At 39.4% G+C, this 17,565-nt stretch overlaps 7 non-coding genes and 1 pseudogene across 7 annotated transcripts; 3 read left to right on the forward strand and 5 right to left on the reverse strand.

Moving 5' to 3' along the window:
* Positions 1-1,919: 1,919 nt before the first annotated feature.
* On the reverse strand, positions 1,920-2,088 carry LOC119570215. The gene has a single exon (XR_005228383.1). It is a non-coding gene; the product is annotated as a U1 spliceosomal RNA (small nuclear RNA).
* Positions 2,089-4,266: 2,178 nt separating this feature from the next.
* LOC119570216 lies at positions 4,267-4,462 on the reverse strand. The gene has a single exon (XR_005228384.1). It is a non-coding gene; the product is annotated as a small nucleolar RNA U3 (small nucleolar RNA).
* Positions 4,463-10,815: 6,353 nt separating this feature from the next.
* LOC119570218 lies at positions 10,816-11,025 on the reverse strand. The gene has a single exon (XR_005228385.1). It is a non-coding gene; the product is annotated as a small nucleolar RNA U3 (small nucleolar RNA).
* A 548-nt stretch (positions 11,026-11,573) lies between these two features.
* On the forward strand, positions 11,574-11,689 carry LOC119570220. The gene has a single exon (XR_005228387.1). It is a non-coding gene; the product is annotated as a U5 spliceosomal RNA (small nuclear RNA).
* A 718-nt stretch (positions 11,690-12,407) lies between these two features.
* Positions 12,408-12,565, reverse strand: LOC119570224. The gene has a single exon (XR_005228390.1). It is a non-coding gene; the product is annotated as a U1 spliceosomal RNA (small nuclear RNA).
* Positions 12,566-13,245: 680 nt separating this feature from the next.
* Positions 13,246-13,401, forward strand: LOC119570214. Its single transcript, XR_005228382.1, has one exon. It is a non-coding gene; the product is annotated as a U1 spliceosomal RNA (small nuclear RNA).
* Positions 13,402-14,128: 727 nt separating this feature from the next.
* LOC119570219 lies at positions 14,129-14,246 on the reverse strand. Its single transcript, XR_005228386.1, has one exon. It is a non-coding gene; the product is annotated as a U5 spliceosomal RNA (small nuclear RNA).
* Positions 14,247-14,785: 539 nt separating this feature from the next.
* LOC119570217 lies at positions 14,786-14,997 on the forward strand (annotated as a pseudogene).
* Positions 14,998-17,565: the final 2,568 nt, after the last annotated feature.

Below are 17,565 nucleotides of genomic sequence, written 5' to 3' on the forward strand. Positions count from 1 at the left end.
CATTCGCCAACGATAGTAAGCTTTTGGGTTTGGAAATACCACACCTTTTTTTTCGGTAGAAAATCAATAAATTTTATATTCAAGGTTAACAAGCCAAACAAAAACCCAAAACCCCAAACCCTAGGGCCTCTCCGCCTAGATAAATATAAAGAATTATTTGAAAATTTTCCCAAACAAAAATTGCGAAACACAAAATTGCAAGTAAGGTATGACAGATAAAAAGCTCAAAAAATTCTATATGGAGGAACAAAAATTTTCCCCCTTTTTCTAATTGTTTTTCTCATAATTATCATTATGGTTTCTTTAAACCGAAATTACTGATATCTTTAAAGCGGCCCATTATCACGATTTTTAAAGTATCTTCATTTTAAATTTTTAAAATCTAATTAAAAATTTACTGTTTTAACGACATTTTTGGTAGGATTAAAATTTCAAATTTTTTCTTAAAAAAATTATCATCCATAAATAACCTATCATTGACTGGCAACAGACGATAAAGAAAAGTAATTTTGAAAATGAAAATATTCTATGAAAAAAATTTCCCCAAAATAGGAAACACATAATAAAGAATGACAGATTAAAGCTAAAAAACGTCCACGACACTGAGGCACATAATCTACGTTTTCCCCCATCCGTGTTGGGTTTTTTTTTAATTTATCATTAAGATCTCTTATCTAATTACGATTGATTAAAAAGGGGCCTGAAAAACCTTATTACATTTTTGCTTCCCTGATCATATCCTAGTTTTATCATTTATTTATTTATAATTATCATTCTAATGGTAGGTTTTAATTTGATTATTATCAGTATTGCTTTATAATTATATAAATAATATTATCACCATATCCCCGATATCATTATGATTTACTTCACTTTTTTAGTTAAGAGATGGGCTATCGTGTACATATATCGATCGATCTTTTGATTGGTACCTGTACCCCCTTTAGCGATTAATATCTGCATCGTTTTTTCGGTATCTTTTGGGTTTTTTCTCAAAATGTAACAAAAAAAATGGTACATCGATACATTTACTGGCAATTTTTTAAAAGACCGTTCTTTGTATTAAATATAATATATATATATATAATATATTATATTAAATATATATTATATATATTACATAAAACATATATAATATATATAGTATATATATATATATATGTATATATATATATTATAAAATTAATATTGTTATTATATTATATTAATATTATATTATATATAATATATATTATATGTAATATATATTTCATATAATATATAATATATAATATAATAATATATATATGTTAATATATATATCATATCAGCTTTGCATTGTCACATCTATTTTTGCATGAAATGGAATAAAAAGGCATTGCCCTTCAAAATCCCCTAATTTTCCCCCCAAAAAAAACCTGCATATAGCTTGACAGATTACAAAAAATTTTTAATGCTAGTATGAAACTACCATGATAATGAACTGAAATTTTCTGTTTTCAATATTTTAACTCGTTTACGAAATCATAATAATCCTCGAACAAGTTTTGTAAAATTTCCAATGGGGGGGTTTACAAATTACCAAATATATAGAAGTAAAGAATGCTAGGTTAGCCTCGCCGACCCGTGAGTTCGCTCATGCGAAGCGAGTGCGCCGTCCCAGGGCAGCGCGAACCACCGATGGCGCGGGCCTCCCTTACCGACCTTTGTCCCCCCCTTTCCTCCTCCGTAACTATGCCCCCCTTTTACCCCGCATGTTGGGTTTAAACCCCCAACTCTTTTCTCCTTACTAAATCATTTTTTCATCCCACCCTTATCCTTCCCCTCTCCCCCTTGTTTCCTCCCCTTAACGGGTCTTTTCTTTTAATTTTTACTTACTTATAACTAGACTGGTGGAAAAGTATCAAATACACTTTTGGGGGTAAAAATTAAAGGTTAAAAGGGGGGATGCGCGAAGGGAGTCCCCCGCTTACAAAAATTGCGCCTCTTTTTAAACCACTTTTGGGGTTAAATCGAAAGGGGGTCACGACACCGGAGGGGGCAATGATGAGCCTCGCCTTAGGAGAACCCCCTTCGTGATCAGGGAAAATCTCCTGTCCAGGTAAGGCTAAAACTCCCACCCGCCGACCCCCATCGCTCACACTCAAACCCCACCATCTCAATACTTTATACAGATAAAATTTTTACCTTTGCTTTTCAAAGAATCCAGTAAATGCCCAAAAATTACATTTCAAACAAAGTTTAGAAAAAAAAACGTTCACTGCAAGGCATTAATTAAAACTTCCTGTACATATCGTAAGGTAAAAAAAACCCCTCGCGCAATTAATTATATCATTCTATATACTTTACCAAGCCCGCTTTTTTTTTCAATGTTGTACGCTACTGATGTGTGCGTACCACACACACATATACAATATTCCTAAATACCGATGGAATACTGTTCGCAAAAATGAAATATTCAACGATTTAAATGTAACGCGGATATTCTATTCGATCTTAATTTATTTATACAAACACTAAATCACTCTGGAAGGAAAGTCTAATTTGACTATAACTTTTTTTAGATATATTTCCAATTTTTCTAAAATTGGGGGCAAGTGCTAGGGCCCTGCTTAAACTTAGCCGGGATCACCCCGGTATTCCAGTACCTGCGGGTTGGTCCACTCCCCCCGGGAAAATATTCCAATTTATTAAATAAAATTATTAACTTTGCAGGAAAACCAAAACGTCCCCTCTGAAAATAGGAGTGGGTGCCCGCTTTACGGCATTCCTCCTGTTTGTCGAAATCGAAAAAAGTAATACAGTAATTCCAAAAACGATCCATTCCCTCCAACGGGGATTTGTATAAACTTTTTGGGGTTTCCCCATTTATGTCTTTGCGTTTTTTCTGTAAAAAATAATGTGTCAAACTGGCCCCTACTACTCCGGTTTAATCTACCCCTAATAAAAATAAAACTTTTCACATATGACTTATGCCAAAGTATATTATCTATATTTACTATCATATCAAATTATTTTTCTGTAAAAAAAAAATTTTTTTTCTACTCTGTCCACCTTGACTTCATCTCAAAAGTGCTTAGTGCAAGATAGAAACACATTTTAAAACTTTTTTTTATAAAGAATGCAAATAAAAGGTTAACCCTCTGTCCACAGAACACCAAACCATAATCTACAATGCTTTCATAGAATTACATTGGTAATTGTTTCATTCTCTTTGAAGAGGATAAAACAATTAAAAAATTTTATATGCTTCTCAATATTTGCATTGCTACTTTCAATACTGATTAAAAAGGCTTCCACAAAAGAGTGACCTTTCCAGTTTTTGCTTCCCGTTCCGATCGGTGAAATAATGCAATTCAATTTGACAATATGTAAACATTGTGGAGTAACCCCCCCCCCCCCCAAAAACACATGATTTTAAAGGGATTTCTGAAACTGGAGATTTACTAGGGTTTTCCCTTTTCCTCCGCCAGGGATCGGAGGTATTGCAGTACCTCAAGGGTTTTATCTCAGTACTGTCTCTAGAGCATATTAACATGAAATTATGAAATGTTGATATTGTAAAAAAAAAAATGTTAGTATCACCAAAATTTTGGAGTGTGTAAAAGACCTTCCCACCCCATGAACTCAAAAGCCTCCAAAAACCTTCAGTGCATAAGATAAGAAAGTATAATGGTTTTTTAAAAAAATGAAATACCCTCCATTAGAAGACAAAAACACTGGTATTACTCAGAGAACCAACCACTAAAAAACCGATCCACAAAACAGAATCGTCAAGCTTGAATGCTATGATTGCACATCATGTTCAACATTAACATTTCCCAAGTTTCGATTTTTATTTACTTTGCCTGGTTGGCATTTTTTAGTATTCCATACTATTTTGTAAGTTCTATTAATCTTTTTTTACACTTTTTTTGTCTACTTCCGGGACGCAGGTATATATATTGTGTCCGTTGTTAACACGATTTCCGATCTCCAGACTTTCGCGTTACTCTGCTGCTACCGAGTCACATATTTCATAAAGAAAAAAGGTTACAAAACTCAAAGGGGTAATTATAACTGAAATAGTAATACAACAAAAAACACTGGTAGTGACAATGGCATTACGATAAAAAGGGCATAAAAGAGAAAGACAAACTTTTAACAAAATTTGGTTTAAAACATCAAGTCTTCTTGGTTTTTTTGAAATCCACGAGCAAAAGCTTACCCTTTTTTTAAAATAAGATTTTTTTTCCCCCCTTTTCGGGATTGTAAAAAGTTAAAGAACACTTCTTTGGTTGATGTTCAACCACTCAGCGGGTTGATTTCTCTCAACACGGTAAACCGAGTCAAAGGGTCATCAAATCTCTCAAACCAAAGCTTGAGAGCCGCTTCCCCTCAAGGGGTTACACTAAAAATCCCCATCGTGGTTGAACATATTCCCAGAAACTCGGGGAGAAACCCGGGAATCCACTATAGAAGTGATCCTATAAAATTGAAACATGCTTTCATAATCTACATTATTCCACACTACTTTTACTAGTCTTTGTTCTAAAACAACGGGTTTTTACGTTTTTGTATGTTATGTATATTGATGTTTAATTGGGACGTAGTTTGGCCCATTTAAAAATAATTACAAATCTACACCTATTTGATCAAAAGGTAAAACAGAAAGTATAGTGGGGGAAATTAATGCATACACATACTAGTTTAAAACAAGACTGCATATCAAATAACGTGACACAGGGGCTAAAAATAAAATATATGAAAACTGATGCGTTATTCATATTGTCATTCCACTGTATCTCCAAAGAATTCATTTGCCATTTCTAGGTACTACAAGATAAACTAATACAGAATTAAAAAGGGGCGGGTTTTTCAAAAAACCCTTTTTCGATGATTGATGATTTAGGAAAAATATTCCTCGTCATAAGGATCTTTCAATTTCTTTTGTTAAGTTCAGTTATGTTCAACTACCCCCGGCTTATATATTTGGTTAACGTAAAAATCATAAACATTTACTTTTTTGCTGGTAAAACCCTTTTTAAGTAAAAAAATAGCGCTTATTTTTAAATACTCTTTCTTGCCCTTATACACATCGCTCTAAAAATCCTCGTCTACCTTTGTTGGGCAATTCGGTTACCATTTATTTGTAACTCTGGGTTTTTTCAAAACGATAAATCTTTCGCCTTTTTCTAAGATTTCCCTGGGGGGAAAAAAACTCAATAGTCCCCTTTCTCAATTTTTTCTTAGCCCCTTTTTGGTGGGTTTTAAAATCACTTGAACATAAATATATAAAGATTAAAAAAAAAATATTCTTATAGTAAGGAGAATGTCTTGATATATATTCAATTATTTTTGTTTTTCAAATTTTTTTTGGTTAAAAGGGTTAAACCCTTTCCCCCTCGGGTAAACATAATTGTTTTTTTTATTTAATAAGTTTCATCATTTCCCCTCAAAAACGCCAACTTTTTGGTGTTCGAAAAGCTAAAACACTTAAGTTTTCTATATTTTTACACAATTCTCATCTAAGCTTACACTTCATCCTAATTTTCCTTTACTTGGGGGTGAAAAGGATTATCTTTAATAGAAAAAAAATAAAGTGTAAAAATTACTATGGCTTCAAATTGATTATTGTGCGAGTGTGTGGCGGCCGCGCGTTTCGTGTTTTTGTGCCTGTCGTGCCGGTGCGTGTGTATGTGTGCCTGTGCCGTGCGTTGCGTGTGTATGTTCATACAAAAACCGCTAGTGGGCTCCTCTTTTTCTTTTTGATCTACTCTGAGATAACTCCCCCATATATTATGTGTGTGAAAAATACAATTTCATTAATCAAATATATGATAAAGATAGCAAATCCCGCGAGAAAACCCTTCATCCGTAACGTTTAAAAGCTAGGGAAAAAAATGACAAACCCAAAATGTCTCACATATTCCCCCTTACTATATCGGGAACGCGTATGGGGAAAACGTAATTTTTAAATTAAAATAACTGTTATTTTTGTGTTCAGAAAATTTTTGATGAAAAAAAATCCCTTAAGTGAAGAAAAAAATCCAATTAGATTAAAAGCCAATGTTGCTACTGAAGCTAGTCTCATAAAAGTAAAACAACATTTAAACTCAAAGTCGCCAGGAAAAAACTGTGACCTTTTTTTTTATTGTTTTGTTATTGGGTTTTGTTGTTTTATTATTGCTACGCCAGTGGTCCTTTTCGGAGACTGTGCAAACATGTGTTAAAATGAAAGGAAAACCCGGGGAAACATACGCAGCTGGCTGGAGCGGGGGAACAAGCCAGGGGACGGAGTTGGGTGCCCTCCTGCGAAAACCTCGGTGTGCCCCTTTTGACCTGTATAACTTTGTTTGCCCTGTTTAAAAGCTATCGTGCAGTGTGAATGCTGGTTTCCCCCCCGTATTTTCCTATAGAAAATGTACGGGTAAAAACTTGTGTAAAAAAAGGAAAACTGTCTTTTGTGTTTTCTTCGTGCCCTGCCTCCCACTTGGCGTTTCCTCTCCTGGTGTTCGGGGCGCTGTGGTGTTCGGTGCCTCTTGGAGCTGTTAGTGTTCACGACCCTGAATTTAAAAACCCCCGTCCCGCCTAGCCTGCTTTGTTTGGTGGGAAGAGCAGGCGCCCCGGGGTAACAAATGGTTCAGGGAGTGGGATTTTGTATTTTGATCAGTGACGCCCCCCGATTTTTTCATGTCGCCCCCAAAATGGCGGCAGCCTGAGCGAGGGGGCTATGATGAGGCCCGGCACGAGTGAGGTGAACCGGGCCCGATGGGCCTGATCACTGCCCTGCTGGCCGGTATGAGGAGGAAAAGGGCCAAAAGGGGAGAAGAGCAGGGGACAGAGGGCACGCGAGGGCGCACCCTCTCGTCGAGATGCAGGGAAGGGAAAGGGAGAGGGCAGTTCTGCCAACTTGTTAGGTGCACGACAAACTTGCATCTGTGAAAATGGAAACCGGGAGTACAAACCCACAAGGCCTCAACAGCGTGAAAAAGTGAACGAGGGGGGGGCGACTCTGAAGGGCGAGGTTTTAGGGGCCCGAGGGAGGGTGAAGGAGGGAAAGGCGGCGCACGAGGTATACGTGCAAGCAGGAAGGCGACAGGTTCTGGGAACAGATCCAGAGTGTCAGGGTTTCTGGGTCTGCCTGGGGTCCGTGGCAGGAAACCCCCAGGCCTCGCACGTCGTGTCGGAGCCCGTGGTCGCTGCAAAGGGTGGGGACCCATCGGGAACCGCTCCCTTGGAATAGGTGGCGGCAAAAATCGGACCCGGTCAAACCCCCCTCGTCGCCTCCCCCACCCCCTTCCTCCCCCCCCCGGGGGGTTAGTTCACGGCACGCGTTCTCCCCCCGCAGCCCCTCGGGCCCCCAACATTCTGGAAGCGTAAACTAGTTGATACGCGGGAGGGGGCCCCGGGGCATTTCGCCCAATTTGAAATCTGGCATCTGCCCCCGGGCTGGAGCCAGGAAGAGAAGGGCCCCACAGCTGGTAAAACGCTAAGGGGGCCCCCCGGTGGGGGAAATGTTGGGGCACTCCCGCATCCCAACATGCCTCTTACACCAACGTGGCGGAGGCTTTGAAACGCCGTTTGGGCACCACCACCAGGCGGGAATCGGGCCCCTTGAAAAGCGGACTCGTGAGCATGGGGAGAACTGTCCCCCGCTGGCGCAGGATGTGAGGCGCTGGTAAAGGGGTCGTACCCTGCGGCTGCGGAAGATAGATCGTGGTCCTGGGCCCCCGATTTTTTTTGTTGACGCTTTTTTAGGACCAGAGCCCGCAAAAAACTTGAGGAGGGACACCCTGAGGACCTGCAGGTGGCGCTGGCAAGGGCCTTGGAGTTCGGGCCTTCTGAAGGCAACCGTGGCCTAGGGCCAGCTGCTCAGCCCCCCCCGGACCTCCGGGGCCGGGAAAGGGTAAAAAGGGGGAAGGTACATTGAGGAAGGGGACCCTAGCACTTTTTCCAAGGGTTGTGTTGGGGCTGCAGTGAGGAAAGGGACAGACGTAGTCATGTCAGAGGGAGCGGGAAAACTCCTCTCAACTGGACGGATTTCTATGCCTTCCGCAGTGCTGCAAAGGGCTGTGGTGGTAAAGGTCACCATCCGAGTGCATGTCCTAAGGCTAAAGGGAAATGGTACAGGCAAAACTCGGAAGGCTGGGAAAGGGGGGCCCAAAACCCGCCGTCCCCGGTTTTTCCGGGCCCCCACTTGGGTAAACTTTCCGTCAAAAACCCGCACTGCAGGTGGAGGGCTCAATGATGGGAAAACCCTCCGCCTGACAGTGGACACTGGGGCTAAAACCCTAGTGCGGCCTGATATGTTTGGGCCACTATGCGACTTCCAGACGCACCACGAGACTGTGTGCTGTCCCCCGGGGCATTGTGTGCAGCTCAAGGGAGGGAGGCTGTATTGGCGTGGGCGCACGGTGCAGCGGCTGGCGGTGTATGTGGCCGATCGGACGAGCACTGCTTGCTGGGCCTTGACTACTGACGAGAGTAAGGCGTGTGCGCCTTGGGGTGGAAAATGGTGAGAGGCACGGTGAAGATGTCCCCCTTCTTCCAGAGGTTGGCTGTGAGAGGTAGTTTGGCTGAGCGACTGCACCTTTTCCCCCCCGGACGAGTCTAAATCCGGTGTCGAGTCAAGAGTGATGCGTGGGGTAAGGCCCCGTGGGGCCCATCCCAAAACCCGCAGCTGGCTGAGGCGTGCGGTTTTGGGGGAGCCTTTTGGGCCGGGGGGGGTTAGTTACAGTTTTTAGTAGCTAACTTCTCATAAGGACCTGAAGGGCCGCTGGTGCAAAACTGGCACTTGTGAGGAAGTGGGCGTCCCGGAGTCGTCGGGGAGCGGGAGTTGGTTGGTGGTGGGGCCCTTTCCTGACTTCCCCGAGGACTTGGGGCACCGCTGTGGCGTTACCATGGGGGGGAAGCTTTTCCCGGGGCCCTGGGAAAAAAGAAATGATTAGCCCCCCGACGGCGATGAGGCGGGCCCCCCAAACCTGACCGAGATGGGGACGGATTTGGACGGGAGGGCGATAGCGACGTCAATGGTACCATGGCCAGGGCTTTTGGGGGAGAAGATTCCCTCTGGGGCCACTGCCAATCTCCGCCGCCCACTCCCCCTCCGAGCGACTCAAAGAGAGCGAAAAAGCCGCGCTGGATGAAAAAAATTTTTTTTGTTTTTTGAGAACTGATTTTATTAAATTTTTCTGTAGTTTTTTTTCAGGTTTTGGTATGTCAAGGGAGAGGGTCGTCTGCTTGATAGGGGGGGATGTGCTACGCCCGTGGGTCTTTCGGAGACTGTGCGAAACTGGTTAACATGAAAGGAACCTGGGCAAACTGACGCAGCGGGTGTGAGCGGAGGAAAAAGCCAAAAACGGAGTTGGGTGCTCCTCCTGTGAAACCTCGTGTGTGCCCTTGTACCTGATATAAATTTGGGTTTTTCCCCGTTATAAGCATACGTGCAGTGTGACTGCTGGTTTCCCCCCGATTGTGCCTATAGAAAAGTGTACGGTAAATAAATTGTTTTAAATAAAGGAAAACTTCATTTTGTGTTTTTACTTCGTGCCCTGCCTCGCCCCCTTGGCGTTTCCCTCCTGGTGTTTTTGGGACGCTGTGGTGTTCGGTGCCTCTTGAGCTGTTTCAGTGTTCCGCCCGTGGATAGCCGCCCTCTGCCTAGCCTGCCCTTTTGTTGGTGGCAGAGAGACGAGGCGGTCGGCGTAAAATTATTATTATTATTATTATTGCTCTGTAAGTGTTTTCCACAAAAGGGGTCTATTAGTAGACCTTGCGGCCCTTTCCTGATTTCACCTTTTCTTGAATTTGCGGGAAAAGGGTTTTTCTTTACTAATGCTATGAAAATCGATGGGGTTTAGTTTTAGTATAGACATTTTTATTTTGTTACTGTCTTGTACAAAATATAAAATATTTTCGAAAAACAGGGAAAAGGGTAAAAAGACGAATGGTAGTCTTGCAATTGCCTCATTTGACTTGTAAAAAGTTACCTTCTATGGTAAAAAAAATTAAAAAATAAAATAAAAATATAAATAATAAAGTAAACTCCAGTTAGCATGGCTGTATCTCCATGCCTGCCATCGGTTTTTTTGGGTTAAAAAAAATGTAAAATTACATTTTTTCCAAAACATATTACTGATACTTACACCCTATAGTCAAATTCTTTTCACTACCCAAATTTTTTCGTATTGTATATTAGTGGGATATTTTCTGTTTTTTTACACCTCCAATGGTTTTTAATTTCAGTAGCTAAAATCGGGAAAACAAATCAATACATTTATGCAATGTTGCTAATAATTTTTCCAGCATAAAAAAATCGTCGGCAAGTTTTCTTCTTTGGGGGAAGTTTAAAAAAAGCACTGGGATATATAAAATGAAAAAAATTTTAAAAGAAAGCATACCATTCATTAAATTTTTACTTATACAGGTGGGTTTTCCGGGGATTACTTCCCCATAACGAAATGCAATAAGGGGGATAGCGCAAAACGTGGTTGTGGTTGCCATATATTTACAGGAAGTAACAGAGGGGGTACAAAATTTTTACAGGTTCTACAAATTGCAGTAGTAATATAATATTCACAAAAATAAAAGACGTGGCATGCATAATAATATCAACTGTAGATAAAAAAGTAATGGTATCAGTATGTAATAGTTCTGCTAGTAGCAAGTATCAGTGTCTATATTTATATTTACGAACAAATAGTTGTTTTTTAATGAAATTTTCATGTAAACATTTAATACCAAATATTAGTGAAAATTGTTTTACTTACATTTTCTGTTCAAGTTTTCTTCTATAAGTGGCAAGCTCTCAGTTTTGAAATTATGTTCTTTTTTTCCTTGTTGGGAGTTTACTATACTTCCAGACTTGTGGATTGATATCCTCCTCTGAGCTCGGTAAACCGATCGAACGGTCATCAATCTCTCAAGCAACAAACCCCTTGACAGCCGCTTCCCGCTCAGAGGATTACACTAACAGTCCTCATCGTGGCTGAATATATTCCGAGAATCTCTGGGCGAAAAACCCCGGCAATCGCACTATATTTAGTGGTCCCTATAAAGTATGATCATGGTTTCGAGTTCGATGTTCTTCACAGACTACTTTTTACTAACAACTTCGTTCTACTACACCGGTTTTTTCACGCGATATTTTGGTACATGTATGATGCAATATGTGGGCATATTTTTGACCATTTCAAAACTAATAAGCCATAGAGGTGCAACTAACTAAACCATATCTACTAGGAAAGCATATTCTTCAGTGATATTTCCACGAAATTTTAGGTGCCATATATATATTAACTACTCCTAGATGATTTTGTTTTTTGAATCCAAAGATTCATGAATCTTTTAAAAAAATCGATGTTGATTGTTTATGATAGTAACGGTATTCATATGCGACGTTTCAATTTCAAGTGTTTATATCTAATTAAGTTAAATCTGCTGACATTATACTTGGGTTTAAATTTTAACATCATATTACACATTTGCTTTTAAGTGTGCTAAACCTTGTAAGATAAATATCTATTTACTTCACGATAAACCTTTCTTGCTCTTATATTTATCGTTCTAGTATTCCCCAGCCTACCTTGTTGGTTTACTGGGGGACCATTTATACCTAACTCTGGTTTCCCTTCAAAAAGCATAAATCTTTCGCCTTTTACTAAAGGTTTCCGTGGAGGGGACAACTTTAGTGTCTTATTCATTTTATTCTATAGCCCACTTCGGTGGGTTCATTAAATGAATTTTAAAAGACTAAAACATTTGATCAAATGTAATATTTTTAAAGGGGGATTCATTTTCTAAAAAACCTGTTAGAATCCCATTCCATTTAAAAGCTAGCCCAAAAATTCATACACTTTCATTCTCATCAAAAAACCCCCAAATCTTGAAGTTTTAGGAGTTTAACATTTATTTCTAAAGGGAAAATAACAATTCTTGAACAAATAGTTACGCCTCAAATTGATACCAAAATTAAGAAACTACTGATCAACAACATTTACAAAAAAGGAAAAAAAAATAAAATTTTTTTCTTATTTTTATGGTAGTTAATGAAAAAAAAACTAATAAAATAATAATAATAATATAAAAATAAAAAGTTGTAAATGTCTTCGTTTTTTTTTTTTCTGAACTGGTCTCTCCAAATCGTTCTAACGGGATGCTAATATGGATTACAAGATCGTATGTCCGGTATGAAAAAGAAAAATTTACGAGAATAATAAAGCCACGACATTTTTCTTCTATTTTTGGGGTTTTCATTATATGTAATGGGAATATCAAACCCTAAGCTTTAAGAGATCTACGCCCTTTAAAAATCTTTCTCTCGCCAACACTTAAGAGAGCAGTTTTTTAATGTAATACTTTTTTTATAAAGATTGTAAAAGGGGGAAAGCGGTATTTGATAACATATGTAAAAAAGGGGATAGCGGATATTGTAAAAACGATATTAAAAAAGGGGGGTAGCGCAACGCAGTCCCCCCTAACAAAAAATTTCGCACTCGGTTAACCACATTTGGGGGTTATCGCAAGGGTCGCGCCAAAGGAGTGCAAAGGTGAGCCCCGCCTTGGAAAACCCCTTTATGATCACGGTATCCCTGTGCCAGGTAAGTTCTAAAAAAACCCACCCCCGACCCCGTCAACTTACTGAAACCCCACGCCTCTATAACACCTAAAACAAAATCAAAATTACTTTTCTTTTGCGAAGATTCTACTAGTGAACTCACTTAATTTCATATTTATAAACTGTTTTGGAAAAAGATTCAATGATCAACAATCCTTATTATTTCCAAATTTTGTATATAAACTTTTTTCCAGGTACTTCCGTTATGCTACTTTTATATCTCCGTGAATTTTTTGGCAATTTTTTTGTAGGTTGATATAATATAATCATATATATTATATATTATATATATATATATAATCATATATATATATATATATATATAATATAAATATTATATATTATATAATATGTATTATAATATATATAAAAAATTATTATATATTTATATACATTATTATTCAACCTACAAAATTGCCATAAAGTCCGGAATGAAAAAAGTAGCAAACGAAGTACAGCTAAAAAAAAGCTTATATATATTTTTAGAAATAATAAGGTTTGTTGATCATTGACATCTTTTTCCCCAAAATACAGTTTATAAATTGAACTAAGTGTAGTTCACTAGTAGAAACTTCGCAAAGAAAATTCAAATTTTATATTTGTATTTGGTGTTTATAGAGGCCGGGGGGGTTCTCGAAGGTGAGGTGGGTTCGGCGGTGGGTTTTATTAGCATACTTCCTTGCACGGGATACCTGATCATGAAGGGGGTTTTCCCCAAGGCGAGGCTCACCATTCACTCCGTTGGCGCTGACCCTTGCGTTAACCCAAAAAGTGGTTACTCAGTGCGCAATTTTTTTTAGTGGGGGACTGCGTTCGGCTATCCCCCTTTTTTTCAATCGTTTTTACAAATATCCGCTTCCCCCTTTTTTTCATATCTTTAAAAAATCCGCTATCCCCTTTTTTCTATCGTTATACAAAGTATTACATTGAACTATCTCTTAATGTTGGCGAGAGAAAAAATTCTTAAAAAGGCGTAGCATCTCTTAAAGCCTTATGGGGTTTTATATATCCCTTAATATATATGATAAACCCTAAAAAAAAAAGAAACGTCGATGGCTATTATTTATTCTCGTAAATTTTCTTTTTTCATACCGGGCATACAGATCTTGTAAACCTATTTCTTCCAGTTACTGAACGATTGGAATGACCAGTTGCAGAAAAAAAACAATATCGAAGACATTGACAAATATTTTATTTTTATTTTATTATTATTATTATTATTAGTTTTTTTTTCATATAACTACCACTAATTATAAGAAAACATTTGATTTTTTTCCTTTTATGTAAATGTTTTGACAGTAGTTGTTTAAATTTTGCGTATCAATTTGAGGCGTAACTATTTGTTCAAGAATATGTTATTTTCCCTTCAGAAATTAATGTTAACACTTCCTAAAACTTCAAGATGGGGGTTTTTTAGATGAGAATGAAAGTGTATGAATTCTTAGGGTCTAGCTTGAAATGGAATGGGCATTCTAACAGGTTTATTAAAAAACTGAACCCCCTTTGAACTATATACATTAGATCAAATGTATATAGTCTTAACATATCATTTAATGAACCCACCGAAGTGGGCTATAGAATAAAAATTTAATAAGACACTAAGTTGTTCCCCCCCACGGAAACCTTTAGTAAAAGGCGAAAGATTTATGCGTTTTGAAGGAAACCAGAGTTAGGGATAAATGGTCACCCGTAACCAACAAAGGTAGGCTGGGGAATACTAGAACGATAATATAAGAGCAAGAAAGGTTATCGTGAAGTAAATAGATATTTATCTTACAAGGATTAGCACACTTAAAGCAAATGTGTAAACATGATGTTCAAATTAACCAAGTATAATTGTCAGGGAGATTTAACTTAATTAGATATAACACTTGAAATTGAAACGTCGCATATGAATACCGTTACTATCATAACAATCAACATCGATTTTTTAAAGATTTATGAATCTTTGGATTCAAAAACAAAATCATCTAGGAGTAGTTAATATATATATATGCACCTAAAATTTCGTTGGAAATATCACTGAAGAAATATGCTTTCCTAGTAGATATGGTTTAGTTTAGTTGCACCTCTATGGCTTATTATTTTGAAATGGTCAAACTATGCCCACATATGCATCATACATGTACCAACATATCGCGTGAAAATCCGGTGTAGTAGAACGAAGTTGTTAGAAAAAAGTAGTCTGTGAATGAACATCGAACTCAAACCATGATCATACTTTATAGGACCACTACTATAGTGCGATTCCCGGGGTTTTTCTCGCCGAGATTCTCGGAATATATTCAGCCACGATGAGGACTGTTAGGGGTAATCCTCTGAGCGGGAAGCGGTTTGTCAAGTGTTGTGCTTGAGAGATTTGATGACCGTTCTGCCCTCGGTTTACCGATGCTCAGAGGAGGATATCAATCCCCAAGTCTGGAAGTATAGTAAACTCCTAAAAAGGGAAAAAAAAAGAACATAATTACAAAACTGAGAGCTTGCCACTTATAGAAGAAAACTTGAACAAAAAAATGTAAGTAAACAATTTTCACTAATATTTGGTATTAAATGTTTACATGAAAATTTCTTTAAATACAACTATTTGTTCGTAAATATAAATATAGACACTGATACTTGCTACTAGCAGAACTATTAAAATACTGATACCATTACTTCTTTATCTACAGTTGATATTATTATGCATGCCACGTTTTTTATTTTTGGGTGAATATTATATTACTACTGAAATTTTTGTAGATACCTGTAAATTCTGTACCCCTCTGTTACTTCCTGTAAATATATGGAAACCACAACCACGTTCGCGCTATCCCCCTTATTGCTTTTTCGTTATGCGGAAAGTAATTCCTCGGAAAACCCACCTGTAAAAGTCCAAATTAATGAATGGTATGCATCTCTTAAATATTTTCAGTTTGTATACCCCAGGGGCTTTCATTTAAACTTGCCCCAAAAGAAAACTTGCCTGACGATTCTTTTTATGCGGGTAAATTATTATGAAACCATTGCATAAATGTATTGATTTGTATTCCGATATTAGCTACTGAATATTCGAACCATTGGAGGTGTAACAAAACAGAAAATATCCCACTATATATACAATACGAAAGAATTGGGTAGTGAAAAGAATTTGACTTATTTTGGGTGTAAGTATCAGTAATATGTTTGGAAAAATGTAATGTTACATTTACTTAACCCAAAACCGAGGGGCATGGCATGGAGATACTGCCATGCTCACTGTGAGTTTATTTTTATTATTTATATTTTTTATATTATTATTTTTTTTTTTTTACACATAGAAGGCTACACTTTTTACAAGTCACTAATGAGGCAATTGCAAGTACTACCTATCTCGTCTGTTTACCCTTTTCCCTTTTTTTTCGAAAATATTTTATATTGTTCGTACCAAGATCAGAAACTAATAATAATGTCTATACTAAAACTAACACCATCGATATTCATAGCATTAGTAAAGAAAACCCTTTTCCCGCAAATTCAAGCAAAGGTGAAATCAGGAAAGGCCGCAAGGTCTACTAATAGACTCCTTTGTGGCAAAAACACTTACAGAGCAATAATAATAATAATAGAATGTTACGCCGACCGCCTCGTCTCTCTGCCACCAACACAAGGCGGGCAAAGGCAGACGGCGTGCTATCCACAGGGTCGTGAACATGAACAGCTCCAAGAGGCACCGAACACCACAGCGTCCCAGAACACCAGGAGAGGAAACGCCAAGTGGCGAGGCGGGCACGAAGTAAACACAAAATGACAGTCTTTCCTTTATTTACACAAGTTTTTTTCCCCGTACCTTTTCTATAGGCACAATAAAAGGGGGAAACCAGCATGTCACACTGCACGATACTGCTTATAACAGGGCAACACAAAGTTATATCAGGTCACAAGGGCACACACGAGGTCTTCACAGGAGGAGCACCCAACTCCGTCTCTTGGCTTGTTCCTCCGCTCACAGCCAGCTGCGTCATGTTTGCCCAGGTTCCTTTCATGTTAACACATTTTTTCGCACAGTCTCCGAAAGACCCACAGGCGTAGCACTATCCCCCCCCTATCAAGCAGACGACCCGTCTGCTCTGACATACCTAAACCTGAAACAAACTACAGAAAATTAATAAAATCAGTTCTCAGAAACCAAAAATCTTTCATCCAGCGCGGCTTTCTTCGCTCTCTCTTGAGTCGCTCTGGAGGAGGAGTGGGCGGCGGTAGATTGGCAGTGGCACCCAGAGGGATATCTTCTGCCCCAAGACCTGGCTCATGGTCACCATTGACGTCTGCTGCATCGCCCTCACCGTCCAAATGCTCGTCCCCATCTCGGTCAGCGTCTGCCACGTCCTCATCGCCGCTACTGGGGCTAACGTCATCTTCTTTTTCACCATGGCCCCAGGAGTAGCTTCCTGGCCCATGGTAACGCCACAGCCGGTGCGCCAAGTCCTCGAGGAAGTCAGGCAACGGCCCCACACCAACCAACTCCTCGCTCACCGACGACTCTTCTGGACGCTCCACTTCCTCACAAGTGCCCAGCTTTGCACCAGCTGGCACCTTCAGGTCCTTATCAGAGAAGTTAGCTACTAAAACTGTAACTAACCCCTCCCCTGGTCCAACAAGGCTCCACCCAACCGCTACGCCATCAGCCAGCTGCAGGTTTGGATGGGCTCCACGAGGCCCCTCTCCACGCATCACTCTTGACAGTCGACACCGGATTATAGACTCTGTCCTGGGGGAAAGGTGCAGTCGCTCAGCCATAAATACCTCTGCACAGCCAACCTCTGGAAGCAAGGGCACATCTTCACCGGGCACTCTCACCAGCTTCCATCCAAGGTCGACACACCCTTACTCTGCGTCAGGGAGTCAAGGCCCAGCAAGCAGTGCTCGTCCAGATCGGCCACATACACCGCCAGCCGCTGCACCGTGCTGCCCACGCCAAACGAGCCTCCACTGGCCCCCTTTAGCTGCACACAATGCCCCGTGACAGCACACAG

Source organism: Penaeus monodon, unplaced genomic scaffold, assembly GCF_015228065.2.
Source record: "Penaeus monodon isolate SGIC_2016 unplaced genomic scaffold, NSTDA_Pmon_1 PmonScaffold_2317, whole genome shotgun sequence".
Taxonomy (NCBI): Eukaryota; Metazoa; Arthropoda; class Malacostraca; order Decapoda; family Penaeidae; genus Penaeus; species Penaeus monodon.